Source organism: Eublepharis macularius, chromosome 12, assembly GCF_028583425.1.
Source record: "Eublepharis macularius isolate TG4126 chromosome 12, MPM_Emac_v1.0, whole genome shotgun sequence".
Classification (NCBI taxonomy): domain Eukaryota; kingdom Metazoa; phylum Chordata; class Lepidosauria; order Squamata; family Eublepharidae; genus Eublepharis; species Eublepharis macularius.
In genome coordinates this window covers 34,190,961-34,207,953 of record NC_072801.1, presented here as the reverse complement: position 1 = coordinate 34,207,953, position 16,993 = coordinate 34,190,961, and positions in this window count along the sequence as shown.

Here is a 16,993-nt window from a genome sequence, read left to right as displayed (position 1 = left end):
GGAGGGTGGAGTTTGGGGAAGAGAGAGAGTTCAGAAGGGATATGATGCCATCAGGTCCTCCCTCCCAAGCTGCCATTTTGTTCTTTGTAGTCTGACGATGAGCTGTAATTATGGAAAATCTCCAGGCCCAACCAGGTTGACAGACCTACCATAGAGGTGTCTCATCTGTCTCAGACTCATTGGCATAATATCAGGAGTCTGGGATATGATGCTGAAAGTGCAAAGTATGTTTCTCTGAAAAAGTGCAAGAGCTGTTTATTAACTTAAAAGCCCTCTGTGGCTAATGTGAGGGAGTGCTTTTTCCCTCAAGAACTCCCATGTGTTTTGAGACCAAGTAATGGGACCCTGCACAAGAATCTGCATTATTCAGGTCAAATTGACCAGAAGTGAGTGCGTTAAGGGCATGGGAGGGGAGGATGTCGCTTGAGGCTTGATTCAATTGCTTGGATCATCTGGTTCCCTTTTGCACATACACCCATCTTTTTTTTCTGATCTGAATTGTTTTAATTGATGTGTTGCAATAGGGGAGGGGTGATATGATGACTTGGGTGGATTATATATCCTTATGGGTACCCTTTCCAACTTTATGAAATGTTTGCTTTTTAGGAAATGGGAAAGTGAATTTGAAGGACTTTCTGCTCAGTGTAATGGAGCACGAGCGCTTCTCTGAACCTGCAGGTAAGTAAAATCTACTCATCTTCAGTCTCAAATTTGGCATGAAACAGCGTTCTTGTGAATTGTTTTGATTTTAAAAACCTGTTTATCTGTAGTATTTTTATTCTGCCTTTCCTCCAAGGAACTAAGGATTGTGCATGCACTTCTTCCATTTTATTCTCACAACAACCTGGTGAGGTAGGTTAAGCTAAGAGAGTGTGACTGGCCCAAGATTATCTAAATTTGCAGTGCAGCAAATTTGCAAGCTATGGTGCTGCATTTTGCAACTTGTCCTCTCAGGAAGAATGAACATATTTTCTCTAGTTAAGGTTATAAGTCTAGCTCAGGTTTTTCTTTCTGGGACTGTGTCCAGGCACAGGTGATATTAGGGTTGCCAACCTCAGATGATGTCTTCAGATCTCCCAAAATTATGACTGTTCTCCAGATGACAGAGATCAGTTCCCCTAGAGAAAATGGCTGCTTTAGATGGTGACAGTATACCCTGCTGAGGTCCCTCCCCTTCCTGAATGCCATTTTCCCAAGGCCCCATCACCAAGTATCAAGGAATTTCCCAACCTGGAGTAGACAGCCCTAGATAATACAGTCCATTTTGATCACCGAGGAAAGATGCATCCTTTCTTTCTAAAAAGGTGCTGGCTACAATTGGAGTTACAACCTCTGAGTTTCCCACATAATGTGTGTATTAGTGAAAATCAGAAGGCAGTAATGGAAGGAACTTAACATTTTACTCATGCCAGCTCTCCCCTGCAAATCCCCGCCCCTTGACTGCTTTTTTTCCTGTATTGCCAGCCAGTTTCTAAGTCCAGAAGAAGCCACGCTGCAAGGAGGGAAATTCAAAGGGGATAGGGTGGGATTGCTGAGTTGAATCAGTATGCAGGGCCAGCGCTTCAATTGAGGCAGAGCCGGCCCCTGCTTCGGGCGCTGAACTCTGAAGGAGGTACCATGCCGGCCTCCCAACGACCAGCGTTTCCTGCAGTGTACGCGCTCCCATGCATTCACACAGGAATTCTCCTCTCTTGGCGCAAGGCATTTCTTCTGTAGTGCAGAAGGGCAGCCCTGTCTTCCTGCTCAGCCAGTGCCTGAGGAGCTTTGAGTTCAGCCCCATCAGTGGGGACATTTCTCTCTCTGCCTTTTCCCCCTCCTCTCTCTCTCTCTCTCTCTCTCTCTCTCTCTCTCTCAATTTAAGCCTTGGGCGAAGCTTCCAGGAGCAAGAGACACTCTAGCTGGCTGGGGAGCAGCGAGCTCCCCTCTGACCTTTTATCCCCCTTGTTCTCGCCTTTCTTTCTTGTTCCCCCCCACCCGCCATGTACTAAAAGGAATGACAGGGGGATTGCTTATTGGGAATAATAGGAGACGCTTGAAGGCCCATTGGAGATAATGGGAGCCAGGGATGCCAATTTACATGCCTGGGCTCCATGGAAATGCATCACAACACAAAAAATGGTGCAAATAAAATGTGGAATGGATTTTCCATAAAGGTCTCTGGGACCAGGTGGAATACTCTGGGAGTGGAATGACAGCCCCCAGAGTGCAATGGCAGTCCCTAGCTGTAGAGTTTGTGCTCTAGGATCAGAAGGACAGGTTTCAGAGTGGAATGACAGTCCTTGGAACAGGCTTAGAGCTCTGGGACTGGAAGGACAGTCCCCAGAGTGCAGTGCAATGACAGCCCCTGGGAGTAGAAGAAGCGTTCTGGGACTGGAACAACAGGCACCAGACTGGAATGACAGACCCTGGGAGGAGCAAAAGTGTTCTGGGACTGGAATAACATCTCCCAAAGTGCAATGACAGCCCCTCAGAGCAGAATCTGTGCTCTGGGAAGGAATGACAGGTTGCACAGTGGAATGACAGTAGCAGAGAAGCATTCTTGGAGTGGAATTACAGGCACCACAATGGAATGACAGCCCCTGGGAGTAGCAGAAGTGTTATTGGACTGGAGTGACAGCCCCAGAGTGGAATGACAGCCCCTAGGAATAGAACCTGGGCCGATTCCAGACGGCCCTCTGCAATCCGAAACGTTGCGCGTTGTCGCGCGTCATCGCGTGGAAAATGCGAAATATCGCGTTTTCTCGCGTGAGTTTTGCGCAACCTCGTGCAAAACTCGCGCGAGAAAACGCGATATTTCGCGTTTTCCGCGCGATGACGCGCGACAACGCACAACGTTTTGGATTGCAGAGGCCGTCTGGAATCGGCCCTGTGCTCAGGGACTGGAATGACAGATCAAAGAGTGGAATGACTGCTCCTGGGAATAGGGTCAGGGCTCTGGGACTGGAATGACATCCCCTGTCATTCCACACCCACTGCCATTCCAGTCCCAGTCCACTGATTCTTCTCCCAGGGACTGTCATTCCACTCTGGGGCCTGTGTTGGTAGATCAAGATGGGTAGCCGTGTTTGTCTGTAGCAGTAGAAAAAAGTAAGAGTCCAGTAGCACCTATAAGACTAACAAAATTTGTGGTAGGGTATGAGCTTTCATGAGCCACAGCTTCACAATTGGACTCTTGCACTTTTTTTGTGTGTTGTAATGCATTTCAATGGAGCCAATGCTGCAATGCAAGTAAATTAGCATTCCTGGCTCCCATTTTCTCCAATGAGCCTTCAAGCCTCTCCCATTATTTCCAATGGGCAATCCTGTCATTCCTTTTAGTACATCCCTTCCCCCCTCCCCAGCTGGCATCCTTCTCACCTTTCCTCAGGCTTTGGGGGGGGGCAGTGCTTTTGGTGGAAAGAGTGGCTGGTTGTGTGTGCACCGCCACAGAGGAAGAAGGAAGTGAGGTGAGACACCCACAATTCCCTTTCAGTCCCTGTGCAACAGGTAGGAGAAAATCACTGTTGTTGGGTTTAAAGTTGTTTTAAATTCTATTACTTTCCTCCCCCTTCTCCCTTTTGTTCTCCTCTCCTCTTGCTATTCTCCGATCTCAATGCTGCTCCCCTTTCACTCCAGCAGAGCAGCCTCCCGCACTGTGCCCCCTCTTTATCACCTTCCTTCTCTCATTCCCTAGTTTACATATATCACCCCACCTTCCGCCTCTCCCCCAATAGTTTATTTCAATATTTGTACACCACATGCTTAGCTGTCAGCTGTCATTCACTTCAAACCCAAGGGTGGGGGAGAAGGATGAGCATGGAGGGTAGTTCCCGAAAGGGATCTCTGACAAAGGTGATCGATATTTTAAGGCTTGAGGAGGGAAAGAGAAGGCTTCAGCTCAGTCTCCCCCTTCCAAACATCTCTCTCCTCCAAGCAGCCCCTGTAAGAGAAAAGCCCTCTGAAGTCTCTGAGTTCAGAGAGAGGTAGGAAGAAAGAGAGAGGGAAACTTTTTTACACACACACACACACACACACACAAAAGGAGGTGTGTTCAAAACTTCAATGCAAGTTGCTGTTTCTGTTCACAAAATAGATTTTTGGCTCACAATAAGAAAAACAAAGATTGTTGTTATTCTTGCGCTTATTTAAAAAATTAAAATTTAAAACAAGAAATAAAAATTAAATTAAAAATGTAAAAAGTTTCAAGTTTTGCACTTTTAATTTTTCCTACATTTCTCCTGTTTTTTAAAATTGGTTAGCTGGGGCGGGGTGGGGGGGTGGCGCAAGTATCTCACCTCAGGTGCCAGAAATCATGGCACCGGCCCTGTCAGTATGCATTGGATCTCTGGCCCTGCTGCCATCCTTCACTGCAAATTCATTTATATAATGTGGTTCAGCTGTAACTTCCTTGCTAGGAATCCCATGGTAGAGCTCTAATTGGGGCAGGAGCAGACCACAGCAACTGCTGCTATTATTATTCTTATTATCTTCATGTACGCCCTGCCTTTCTTGCTGAGACTCAGCGCTGATTACAAAATATGAAAAAATTCAATCAGACAGCAAAGACCTCCAATAAACAATGCAGTAGGATTAGTGGTGAAAAGTGCTGTCAAGTCATAGCTGACTTACGGTGACCAGTTCTGGGGTTTTCAAGGCAAGAGATTAACAGAGGTAGTTTGTCATTTCCTGCTTCTGCATAACAATCCTGGTCTCCTTTGGAAGTCTCTCATCCAATCACTAACTAAGGCTGACCCTGCTTAGCTTCCAAGATCCGACAAGACCAGGCTTACCTGGAATATCTAGGATAGGGCACAACTGTGATTACAGAACTGGAAGACCATGCAATGAAACCCATGATATACTGTAATGAAGACAGGGAGTTACAAAGGTAGAGGATATTGCAGTAGGAAAGGGAGGTGATACGTCAATGAACTGTGAAATAGATTACATTATTATCCCTCATAAAAGTGACCTTCTGTGCTGCTCCATTATACTACCTTTCTAACAACTTCGTTTATGCACAAATTGAATGCAAAACAGCAGCGAAAGTTGACTCAAAAGCTCACCTTCCTCTTTGCAGCCATTCATCATGCCTATGGTGTCCTCAACAAAGTAGAAGATGATAAAATTGAGATTTCTGAACTGGACAATGTGTTGAGCGCCATTGATATCACATTAACCAATGAGGAGATGAGGGAGGCGCTGGATTATGTGACAGTGGATGGTAAGAACAGCCTTGACATAACTGAGCTGGCCAAAATGTGCAGAAATTGCATATGATACAGGACTTCCTGGACCTTTCTACTTGAGAGTGCGGGAGGGTGAATTGTATGCTTGGCTGCACGTTCATATTAAAAAAAAACCTACCTCCCCTGTGCATCTGAGGCTAGCACAAAATTAGCTGAAACCCTGACATGCTGACTTTCCATGTATGGGGAAGATTTTTTTTCATGTGTGGGAGCGCTGAAAAATATAATCAACACCGCTACAGACACAGATACCTGCAGCCCCATAGTAAAGTCCTCTAGGAAGGGCTAGAACAAATGTTATTTTTCTGCACATTAGATTTGGTTGCTAAGGGTAACCTCTCACACACTGGCAAAACTTCAGCTCCCAGGAATCCTTGAGAACAAGCTATAGCTTGTTAATACTCACATAAAGGTCAGTGTTGTCTGTCCAGACTGGCAGCAGATCTGCAGGGTCTCAGGCAGACATCTTTCCCATCACTGACTTCCTGATACTTTAAATTGGAGATGCTGGGGATTTAACCTAGGTCTTTCTATATGCCAGGCAACCGCTCTACAACTGAGCCACAGTCCTTCTCCAAACTGTATGTCAGGACACTCTGGTGTTAGAGATCTCAGGTACCCGGTGGGCAGTCTCCTGGCAGTTTATCTGTGGAGGTTTTTGGCCACCCGGAGATTGCCCACCACCAGCAGGCACCCTGGGAACATGTGCAGCACACTTTCTCCCAGTGGACGCAGTGATGTCAGTTCTGGATGTGACGTCATCACAAAAGTTTTGGAACTGTGTGCATGCTTCGCACGTATGCAAAAAAAGACGCACAGAAGACACAAGGTAAGTGCCAGCTCCCGCTTCCACTGGGAGGGTATAGGGACCTGGCAACCCTATCTGGCATTCCTTTAGAGAACTGCAAGTATGCCATGAGAAATAAAACCACCAAACTACCCTAAATGGGCTCAAAATAGCCCAAACAGGTCCAAAACGGCCAAAACAGGCCATTTTTAAAATACCCATGTTTTAAAGAGGTGTCGGAACACTGTTCCAGGGCGTTCCAGCTCAAAAAAAAGCCCTGGTTACTAGCATTTTCTGTTTTTCACTCTCGCAATACTTCTATGAACATTGTTCAGCCTGTCATCTTATTACAACATAGTTTTGCCCTTATATGATTATACAGACTGTTGCACCATAAACTATGTATTAGTAGTCATGTACATATTTAGGAAGGAAGGAGAAAGAGATAAGGGGGGGCTTTTGCTCTTCCCTTGGAATGTTCTTTGTTCTCGTTCCTCAAAATACTTAAAATATATACAAAATAATTCAATAGAAAAAAATATAATCACACATAAAATTATTCCCCGCTCAGAAGTGCAATATGATTAGCTGCTCTCCGGAGGCTGATAACTAGGTTGTTTGCTCTGGGCTTACTTGGTTTAAGTCAAAGGCATACTCAGAACAAGAACTCATGCAAAAACCACAGGAGCCAAGCTCCTAAAATACAGAGAAAGCTCACACGTGTAAATGTAAATCCTTTTGGGATATGAGAGTAATGACTGTTGCTACTTTTAATTGGCTGTTGTTATCTCTGAACTGTATTTAAACAGCATAAGCTCCTGGCCACAGGTTACAGAGTCCAGCTGCTCGCTGTCTTCTATTGCATTCTTATTTCTCTCCTCTGCTTGCCTTGTAGATGACGGAAAGGTGGAGATGAAAAAATTCATGAGTGCGTTGCCCAACACCCGGCGATTTTCAAAAGTTGCAGGCAAGTTGAGAGCACAGTACTGCTTCCTGTGGGAGTGCTAGTCCATGGTTTGTTGTGAATCCTCCACTCTCAATGTTTATTATGTCATATCTCACCTTTGCAGAGATGGAAGGATTTATGGAAGCAATCAAACAGATCAAACAGGACAAGGTGAATGTGAAAGAGCTGGACACCGTGATGGGTATGATGGGCATCCACTTGTCCCCATCAGAGATGAAGCAAGTGCTGAAGTATGTTACTGAAAATGGTAAGGCTTCTTGATGGAACTGGTCTTGGACCAGCAAGCTCAGCATGTCAGAACTGGTTTGTGTGTGTTTAAATTACCTCTCAAATCAGAAATCAAAGAGAGGGCTAGCCAACTGGGTCATTCTTTTTTTAAAAGGCTGCAAGCTTTAATCTACCAACCAGTGCATTGGTGAACTTAAGTTGGGACTGATTCACTGACAAAGGCAAATTTTAGTTGGAGAGGCAGCAAGGCAAGGATCCCTTTTTTAATTTCTGAGGCTGTTTTGATTTGGGTTGCGGGCATGTTAATGTAACAGGGAAAAATACTGTTTCACATTCCCACTTCCAAGCAGTGAAGATAAGCAAGCACTGGAGACTTTGTAATTTTTGACTTTGTAGTATTTACTTTATTTATAAATATACAAGCAGGCAGAAAATCTCCAGAGAAACAGACCCTGCAATTATTTATCTCCCTCTCAAAACCCTTTCCTCAGTTTCTCTAGACATGCAGGTTTTTAAATAGTGGGGCCTGACCCAACTGAGGCTTCTGCAGCCGCATAGCAACTAAAAATTAAATGGCTGTTAAAAAATAAAGGAGATCCCAAACGGCCTCAGAATGCCACCATGGGAGGAAGGAAGGGCTCCTCCCTCCCTCCTCAATCTGCTTTCCAAAATAGCGAGCAAGTGGAGTGTGTGTGCGCCTGTGATTTTGCTGCTCCACATGGAGTATTCTGCTCACATGGAGCAGTAAAAACATGGAAATAGCCAATCCCCGTGCTATTTTGACATGGGAAACAGTTTGAGGAGGAAGGCAGGAGCCCTTCCTCCCCCCACAGAGGCATTTTGAGGCTGTTTGGGCTCTACTTTTTAACAGTTGCTGTGTGGCTGCAGGAACCCAAGATGGATCTGGGGATCCCAGACCCAACTCTTGAAATACCTGCATGTCTAGAAAAACCCTCATTCTGTTGCAATTGAAACGGCTTTTAGCAATTTCTTTGCCCTCTACCCTTGACTGGAATCATTTCACCTTCTCCAAGTTCTGATGAATTTCAAAAGCTAGAGAGAGAGCTGGGATAGGGATCTCTCTGTCAGGAGATCATCTTCTGTCATTAGCTCCCACTGATGAAACTTGAACCAATCATCCCGAACTACTAGCCAATATTCCACTTAAATAGTTGCGCTCAGTCAAGGCCTGTAACACTAATTAAATATGGGCTTCCCCTCTAACAATGAATGGTAGGTTTCATTTATTAAACTTGAAGGTTTTCTTGCACATCCTCTTTGATATCGTAAAAAATGTACTTAAATGTAGTCAACTAATCAAGTAACTAGTTGAAAAGAAGATGATTAATATTTTAAAACAAATATTTTACAACAAGCCCCTTTGTTTTCTTGACACTTCTTTTCAAATTAAAAGCGGATTGATTAACTAATTGCTTGATTGCAGATGATGGGACAGTGGGTCTGAAAAACTTTATGTTTGGATTGACCAAGACTCGGCATTTTTCCATCGCTGGACGTAAGTTGAATCTGAATGAGTTGGGACTATGAGTCAGCTTGCTTCGTGTGGATACAGCTTAAGCTCTCATCATTGTACAGCTCTGTGAGGATCTGCCCCAGAATAGCTGGAAGTCTTTGCACCCCAAAGGCTCACTTCTAGGGTGTACCCCCCCAAAATCCAGGAAGTCCAGGTCTCAGGGATCCCCCCAAAAACTGAGGTTCCTGAAATCTGGGAAAGATTCTCTGTTCCAGTTAAGATTTTTTTTAAAAAAACTGCAGGCTTTAATCAACCAACCAATGCAGTGATGAACTAAAGCTGGGATCAATTCACTGATGAAAGCAAATTTTAGTTGGAGGGACTGTAAGGCAAAAATCTTTGTTTAATATGATTTAATTTAATAAATCCTCAGTTTATTCAGCCATTATTCTGTATGGGAAAAACTATCTGGGGGTCTGGGGTGGCATTTTTCAAGCAAACTCCACTAAATTTGAAGGGGAACCTACTCCTGACTGTCCTCGAAAGACACCTCCCCAAGTTTCAGGAAGATTGGACCCAATGATCTGCTTCTATGGGCCCTTGAAGAAGGTGACCCAAGTGATTCTTCTTAGTTTCCTATGGAGGAAACATTTCCAAGCAGACTTTCAGGCAGAAACGCAGAGAAGCAAGACTGCCACTGGCCAAAGGCACACTGCCAAATGCAACCTCATCCCAGAGAAAGCCAAACAGATCCAAACTGAAGTGCCCCCTGGACAAGCTGCCCAGCTACTCTCCATTGTTTCCTGTGGGGAAAACATTTCCAAGCAGGGTCTCAGGCAGAAAGATACAACAACAAGGCTGCCAGTAGCCAAAGGCACACTCCCGAATGCAAGAGGAAGCCCAACAGAACCAAACGGAAGCAAGGGAATTTATGGAATTCCCCCAGAACCAAAGTGAATCCAGAGCCAACATCAAACCAGAGAATCATGTCAAAACACCCAAACCAAACTGAAGCAAGGGGCCTGTTGTAACTTAGTCTAACTGAACCAATATCACTCACAGAAGCCAGGAATACAAGATGAGCTCCTGCAGAGATTGGCCATTCACCCACTCACTCCTCCCTCTCCCCTCTTGGGAAAAAAAGCAGAAGACCAGGAAGGAGCCAACCAGAAGCTGAAGCCACGTTTCCCAGATTTAGCTGGATTTACCTGGGGTTTTGGATCTGGGATTCTGCGATTTGATTCTGGAAAGCTTGATTTAGCCAGATTGCACACTCCTACTCCCTTCTGTACTGAGCATTCACAGGTCCTTAAGAAAAGTAGCAGGCTTAGATCCTCAAAGAAATCCTCCTCATTTGAACTGGCTTGCAAAATGTGGGTTTCTGCTCTTCTAATCTGATACCACATTGCAGTTGGGCTAAACCAACAACTACCCGTACATGTGCTTTCTCTGTGGTAGCCCCCACCTTGTGGAATGGCCTGCCTGAGGAGGTCAGTTAAGGTCCCACTCTCCTGGCTTTCTGCAAACGACATAAGACTGAACTATTCAGACGGGCTTTCTACTCAGATTATAGGGCTGTGTCACAAGAAATAGCTCAGAGAGATACTATGGAAGGGACAGGGACTATAGACTAGGCTATTGGGTCCTGTCCATTGATGTAGATACTTTCCTACTGGTTAGTTCAACATGGCTAAAGATGTTATATTAATTGTTTATGCTTAAATTTAGAAAGGATTCATCTATGTATTTGGGTCTCTGCCAGTTTTTCACTTTCATGGCTGCCATACCCTGTTTACATTGAATGTCCTAACTGTTGATTATGTTGTATTTTGCTCTATGAATATTCTAGCTATTGAGTATATTGTAGTCACTTGTAATCTTCCTTGGATCTCAGTGAGAAACGCAGACTATAAAGAAATAACAACCACAATAATAATACATTTTCCGATTATGAGATACTGGTAGGTGGCAACTTAATCGTGAGCCCCCTGCAGTTAGCAGGGTGACTTTATCCTGAAGAAGTGTAGATTGGGCCAATACTGTCTGAACAAAATGGCAGCTGCTGTGGACAGTCACAATGGTGGTAAGCTGCTGCAGTTCCACCAAGGCAAGTGTTTGGACAAGCATATGAGGGGCTGAATTGTACTTGGAAATGTTGTAAGGCTGCCTGATACTCATTTTGATGAGTCTTGCAAATTGTTTTGCAGCGTAGTGTTCCCAAACACAGGAGGTATAGGGGATCGAAGTCTGCATAAGTGACTCTACTCTCCCCCATAGATCTGCTCTTCTGCTCCACTCACCTCCTTCCACTTCAAAAGTGGAGCGTGAAGAACTTATTACAGATGTTCATTTACAGGGGGAGAGGGCGGGATCTGTCTAAATTGGTAATACAAAGAAACCACTATGCGCATTAGTAAAGCACAATGCAAAAAAGCCCCTGTGGTATAGAGGCTGGCCACATACAAAAAACACTTTCTGGCACAGAGACTAGAATGCTGAACTAAGACCAGGGAGCTCCAAGTTCAAATCCCCACACTAGGCTTAGCGTAACATACCTTACAGAACTGATATGAGGATAAAAAACTGAGGAGAGGTAAAGGATAAAACTAAATAATATGGGGGAAGAAATCTTGATGTAACCATACACGTCATCTTGTCACAATTAATCAAAAGAATATTCTGTGGAAAGTTCATCATGAGGAGCTAAAGAAAAAGCCCAGATCAGCAAATATAAAAATCTCACCTTCAGTGTGCCATTTGATGCCTGATTCAAAGACAAATGGGCTTTAAACAGTCTGTTAGCAAGACGGTTCAAATTTTTTTGTCCTTGTTCATTTTGCTTTTTCTTTACAATAATTAAGGGGACAAGATTGCTGTTGACAACCTGGATTACATTTTGGAAAGCATGGGCCTCAGCTTAACCAAAGAGGAGAGGGACCAGGCCCTGAAGAACATTAAAGTGGACGGTGAGAATTTAGGAGGTTGAGGTTTCAATGGCATGAAGGAAGGGGAAGAGAAAGCAATAGGAATGTGGCATGGATGTGAGCTTGTACGTTTGGGGGACCTATTAGTCAGTTGGCAGGGATGGCTCCAATTGTATTGAATGGGACTTTCCTGGGGGCATCAGCTTTGGGGGTCTATAACTCGGAAATCCGTATTGGAATCTTGTTGAAACTTGAAGGGTGGCTGAAGTAGAGCCTGCTGAAAACTCCCTGTGAGTATGGGCTCTCTGAGCATAAAGGGGGCGTTCTGTGGAACCACGGACCACAAATTGGTTCGTAACCGGCGGAAGTTTGGCAAAGTTCATGGTTCGTGGTTTGTCAAAATGAATGAACCACAAACCTCACGGTTTGGGGGTTTTTTTTGTTCGTGCCCATGTCTACTTGTGAACCATAAATTGCACTCTGACAGGCAAGAAGGAACTGCTGATATTCAGGACACCCTGAACTCTGTCTACTGGTGTGACCTTGACCTTCAAATAAGTTTACTCTGCCTCTCTCAGCCACATCCCTGCCTTGGCCTCAATAGTCCCTGAAAGCACTTAGAACATACCCTTGGATTCCCACCAAGTACCATCAGATCTTCATTTTACTGCACTTGGACCTAATAGCGGCTGAGGAAAAAATGGAGATATTGCAGAAGTCTTTCCTCAGCTGCCTTTCACACTTAGGACCAGCTGAAGAGAAAGGGAAAGGAACAACATCAACATCAGCAGCCAAAAGCTGGGTCTGGATTCACTTGGGCCCATCAGCATGAGAGACTCTGTCCTTAGATCTCATTTCATTAGAGAGCAACTAGCCATGATAGTGCAGCATTGGGGAAGATGTGTTTTATACCTCCTGGGGTATAAAGCTTTCCTTCCTGATTGCCCAGTAGGGTTGCCAATGCCAGCTTGGGATATTCACGGAGATTTGGGGGCAGGGCCTGGGGAGGGTGGAGTTTGGGGAGGGGAGAGAGCTGAACAGGGATGTAATGCAATGAAAACCACCCTCCAAAACTGATCTGGAGATTAGTTTTTATTTCGGGAGCACTCCAGGTCCCACATTGAAGTGGGTAACCCTAACTACTCAGCGAGTTGCCCAAGCTACAGAAGAAGCAAAGGAAATTCTTTCATATTCCCCTCCCCGCTTCCTCTGCCTGAGTAAGTTTTTGCTTGTGAGTAAGGTCTCCTGAGCAAGTTTTCCTCGCTAAAGAGTTGTTTTGGGCCACAAAGCTGGAACTCTCCCGCCTCTCTCATCCATGGCTAATGGGAAGACATCAGCCATCTGCTGCCCCCCTGGCTGAGCTGCTGCCCTGCCCAGTTTGCTCCTTCTCATTCCCTTGTCTCACCCCCTTCGTCCTGCATGGACATATTCCTGCATCACAACCTTCAGTGCAGTGGAGGTATCCCCTGGCCGTTCACACTATTTCATATATTAAAACTACAGAACTGTCCCTGTGTTTCTCCTTTCAAGATCCTTGTCCCACATTTTTTTTTTAAAAGTCTGGGGCCTAAAAGTGAGTGCTTCCACATCAAGGTTTTTTTTTCTGTTTCAACTTACAAACTGGAGCATTTTTTCCCCCAAGCAATCATATGATACCATGCTCTAATCATGATCCAGCCATCTTTCCTGCCCCCATCCTCTACAAGCTCTTTTCCCAAATCTCTTTTCTCCAATCTTTTTGGGAAGAGTACAGTGCAAGTGTTTTATCACACCATCTGGATGGAAAGACCTGCCTTTTCAGCCGCATCCTCTCACATTTTCTTTCTATCAGCAAAAAAGCATTTGTTTAAAGTCCCCAGAAAGCCCTCCAGTGGTGCCCTGGAGGAAAAATGGCAGCTGTTGGAAGAACGAGAGCAGATTACTCCAGTGTGAAATCTCCGTTGCCAATGTGGATGCCTCTGAATTTGCAGCAGCAATGAATGTCAAATGGTGAATCCTTGCCCTATGAATGTGTCCTGTGTTTACCTAAAATGGCTCCACAATTGCACTAGGGTGGTTGCCAACTGGTCAGGGGAAAAATGTCCTGTTCCTTTAACCTGGTGGAACTCTCAGTCTGTGGCAACTTGGGCTCATTCTTTCTTTCCACTGGGCCTGCAAGACCGATGTTCTGCCAGACATATGATGATAGAGGCGGATGAGCCGTCCAAATTGTCTGCACTGGCCTCCTGCCATTGGGCTGCACCCGACTCTATATCCATCTATAACTGGCCACCCTGCCCACAGGTATATCTAGATTGAATGGGCGGTGCAATATGTGTGCAGCTGTCCTACACACTGTATTGCTCATTACTGATTTTATATTTATGCTGCCAAGTTTTATTATTGTATATTTTGTTACTGACTATTTTATATGGTTGTGATCCACTCTGAGCTAGCTTGCAGGGAGAGCGGAATACAAATTCAATTTAATTAATTAATTAATTAACAGAGTTTTAATATACAGAAACGGGCAGTCGAAATTTTGTATGACATAGTGCTAGATGACATCATTGGATAACTGCAGCAGATCAGAATAAATTGAAGGGAAAGTTAGGGAGCCAGTTTAAAAGATGACAACCTAAATAGCACCCTTCTCTTTTGTTCTAACTCCAATTTTTTTTTTCCTCTCAGAGGATGGGAAAGTAAACCTAAATGCATTCATGAAGAGTGTAAAGCGTATGAAACAGCTGGCCAGTGCTGCAGGTATGTGGCAAAGAAGATAAAAAGAATTTATATTGTTAAGTTTGCCTGCCTAACTTGTATGGGCAAAGGTTGTCTGGAGAGAAATGTTGTGCCCCTCTAGTAGAGGCTGAATGTGTGGAAATGGGCAACTGAAGTTTTTCATGGCATCTGGTAAATAACATCCCATTAAATCTATTTTAAAAGGATGGGACATTTTTCTCCAGGCAGTTGGTAACCTAGTATCAGTCTGAGACCTGCTTCTCTTGCTGTTATGATAATTGGTTGAAGCTGGGGCTTGCACCTGATGTCAAGCCTAGCCTTACAGAAATGTGATTTGGGAGAGTTATTCTGAGCATATGAAAGTTCACGCTTCTGTGAACAGTTCCCAATTCAATACTTTTCACATCAATTGAACTGCAGTGCTAAGACTTAAGTGTCCTGAGGAACTTACACTCCAACAAGGTCAGCTCAGTGTATTTTGCCACCTCAGAAGCTCCCCCCCAGCAGCTCCAAGGTAGGTGGCAGATAGGGTGGGCTTCAGATAGGGTTGCCAACCTCCAGGTGACTCTTGGAATTCTGCTGAAGTTATAATGAATCTCCAGACTACGGAGATCAGTTTCCTGGAGGTAACGGCAGCTTTGGAGAGTAATATCACATCCCTGATGAGCTCCCTACCTTCCCCAAACACTGCCACAACACTTACCTTCAGGTCTCCTGGAATTGCCCGAGCCAGAGTTGGCAACACCGGCATCCCATCTTGGAATGTAGCGGCCACACTGGGTTGGCATATTCTCCAATGTGTACTGCAGATCACCTCGAATATCAGTAGCACGGGTCTGGGAGGTAACGATCTCTAGCTGTGCCCATCCCTTTCTTCCAAGCTGGTGGTGGTGCTCCAAGCAACTCCTTGGATGGTGAACCAGGTCTGCACTTGCAGCATTGAACATGGGATCAATACCTTTTCCTCTTGAATAGTTGTCCTCATCTGTCCTCATAGACATTCTCAGCACCAGCCACTTGGAGTTTATGGAGATAACATTTCCTGCTGGTTAATTCACTTCAACTTTAATTCTCTGGTTTCTTGCCAATTCTCCCCACCACCACATCAATCTAGGAGCCCCAGGAAGTATGGTTGCTGTGGAAGAAATAAATTCCCTTTTATCCAACATGGGGATCCGCTTAACCAAAGAGCAACTTGAAGAAGCATTGAAGCATGTGAATGTGGATGGTGAGTGTAATGGCAGGAGATAGGTTTGTGATATTTTGACATTTTGGATTTCCCCTCCCCCCAAAAACATAGGCTGGTTCAGATATAAACAATACACCATGCTTTCTCATTGTATGAAAGACCCCGGGCCCTTAATCTCACGTACCCCCCATGGTCCTCATAGCATTGAAGGTTATGCTGAAATGGCACCAAAAGGAATGCCAGGGGCTGGCATCAGTTAGCAGGACCAAAGAGTTGGGCCATGGTGTCTTGAGCTTCTTGTTCAAGGAGTAAGGCACAAAGCAGCAGGCAACTAGAGGCCAGACTGACTGGATGTGGAACAAGAGATGCAAGAAGTATTTCCTGACTTAAAAAAAAACTTTAATGGAGTTGCATGGGCTCCAAATTTGCTTGGAGCAGTGGGGGGGGGGTGGAATGAACCATTTCCTCAACTGGAGACAAGAAGAAAATGCAGCTCAAGAGGCAATACAGTTATTTTGGGAAGTGTGCTGTGTGTGAGGCCTTGTAAGGACTGACTGCCCTCCCCAAGGCCTACCTACTTTTTAGTGAAGAGAAAAAAGGGTGGCATTCTGGCTTCGAGCACTCTCCTCTGGTGCCAGTCTGGGTACCACCTCTAGCTTCTCGGGGAAGAGCTCACAGGAAGTTGAAAGAATTTGGGGTTTGCCCACTTGGGTTATTGGAGCCATTTTCTTTAGGGTATAGGGCTAGTGCCAAGTCTCTCATGGGATTCCCCAGGTTCTGCCAACTCCGTGGCTGAAGATGGGGCGTGCAATATCTATGCCTCTGAGACACTGCTTTGGTACAAGGCCAACATGTAAAAGTACTTCTGTTTCTGCTTGCAAGTTTCTGTTCTTTCTGACTTGAATGTTGCCTGTCGCTCTTTTGTCTGCTTCACGTACTACTGTTTTGTGTTTGCAGAAAATGGGAAGGTGAACATGAACAAACTGATGAACTATGTGCTCCTAACTCGTACAGAATCTCAAGCTGAAAGTAAGTAGGTTGCATTAGCTGAGTTAAAAATTGTTCAGAACATCTGGCAGCATTTGAAGAACAGTTTGTACCTGGTGGGCCTAAAAACTACACAGCCTGGCTTGGACAATGATGAAGAAATTAATATGAAAGGAAATATGAAAAATGAAGGCCTACGTTGTCAAGATGTATGCATATGTCATGATTAAGACCACAGCTAAGGCTTGGAATGTTATATTTAGCACTTATCTTTCCTACAACCTCAGCCTATATTTTAAAAAATAGCTAGTCTGTGCTTCCAATTATATGCTTGACAGTGCATCAGGGAATCTCAGGCATTGAAAAGTTGGCAGAATAAAATTTTCAGCAAGCAAAAGCTAAGACTTCAGTACTTTGCATAACACCCTATGACTAGTTAGACCTCAGTAAACTATGCAGAACAGTAAAATTTCAGAATAAATTATGCA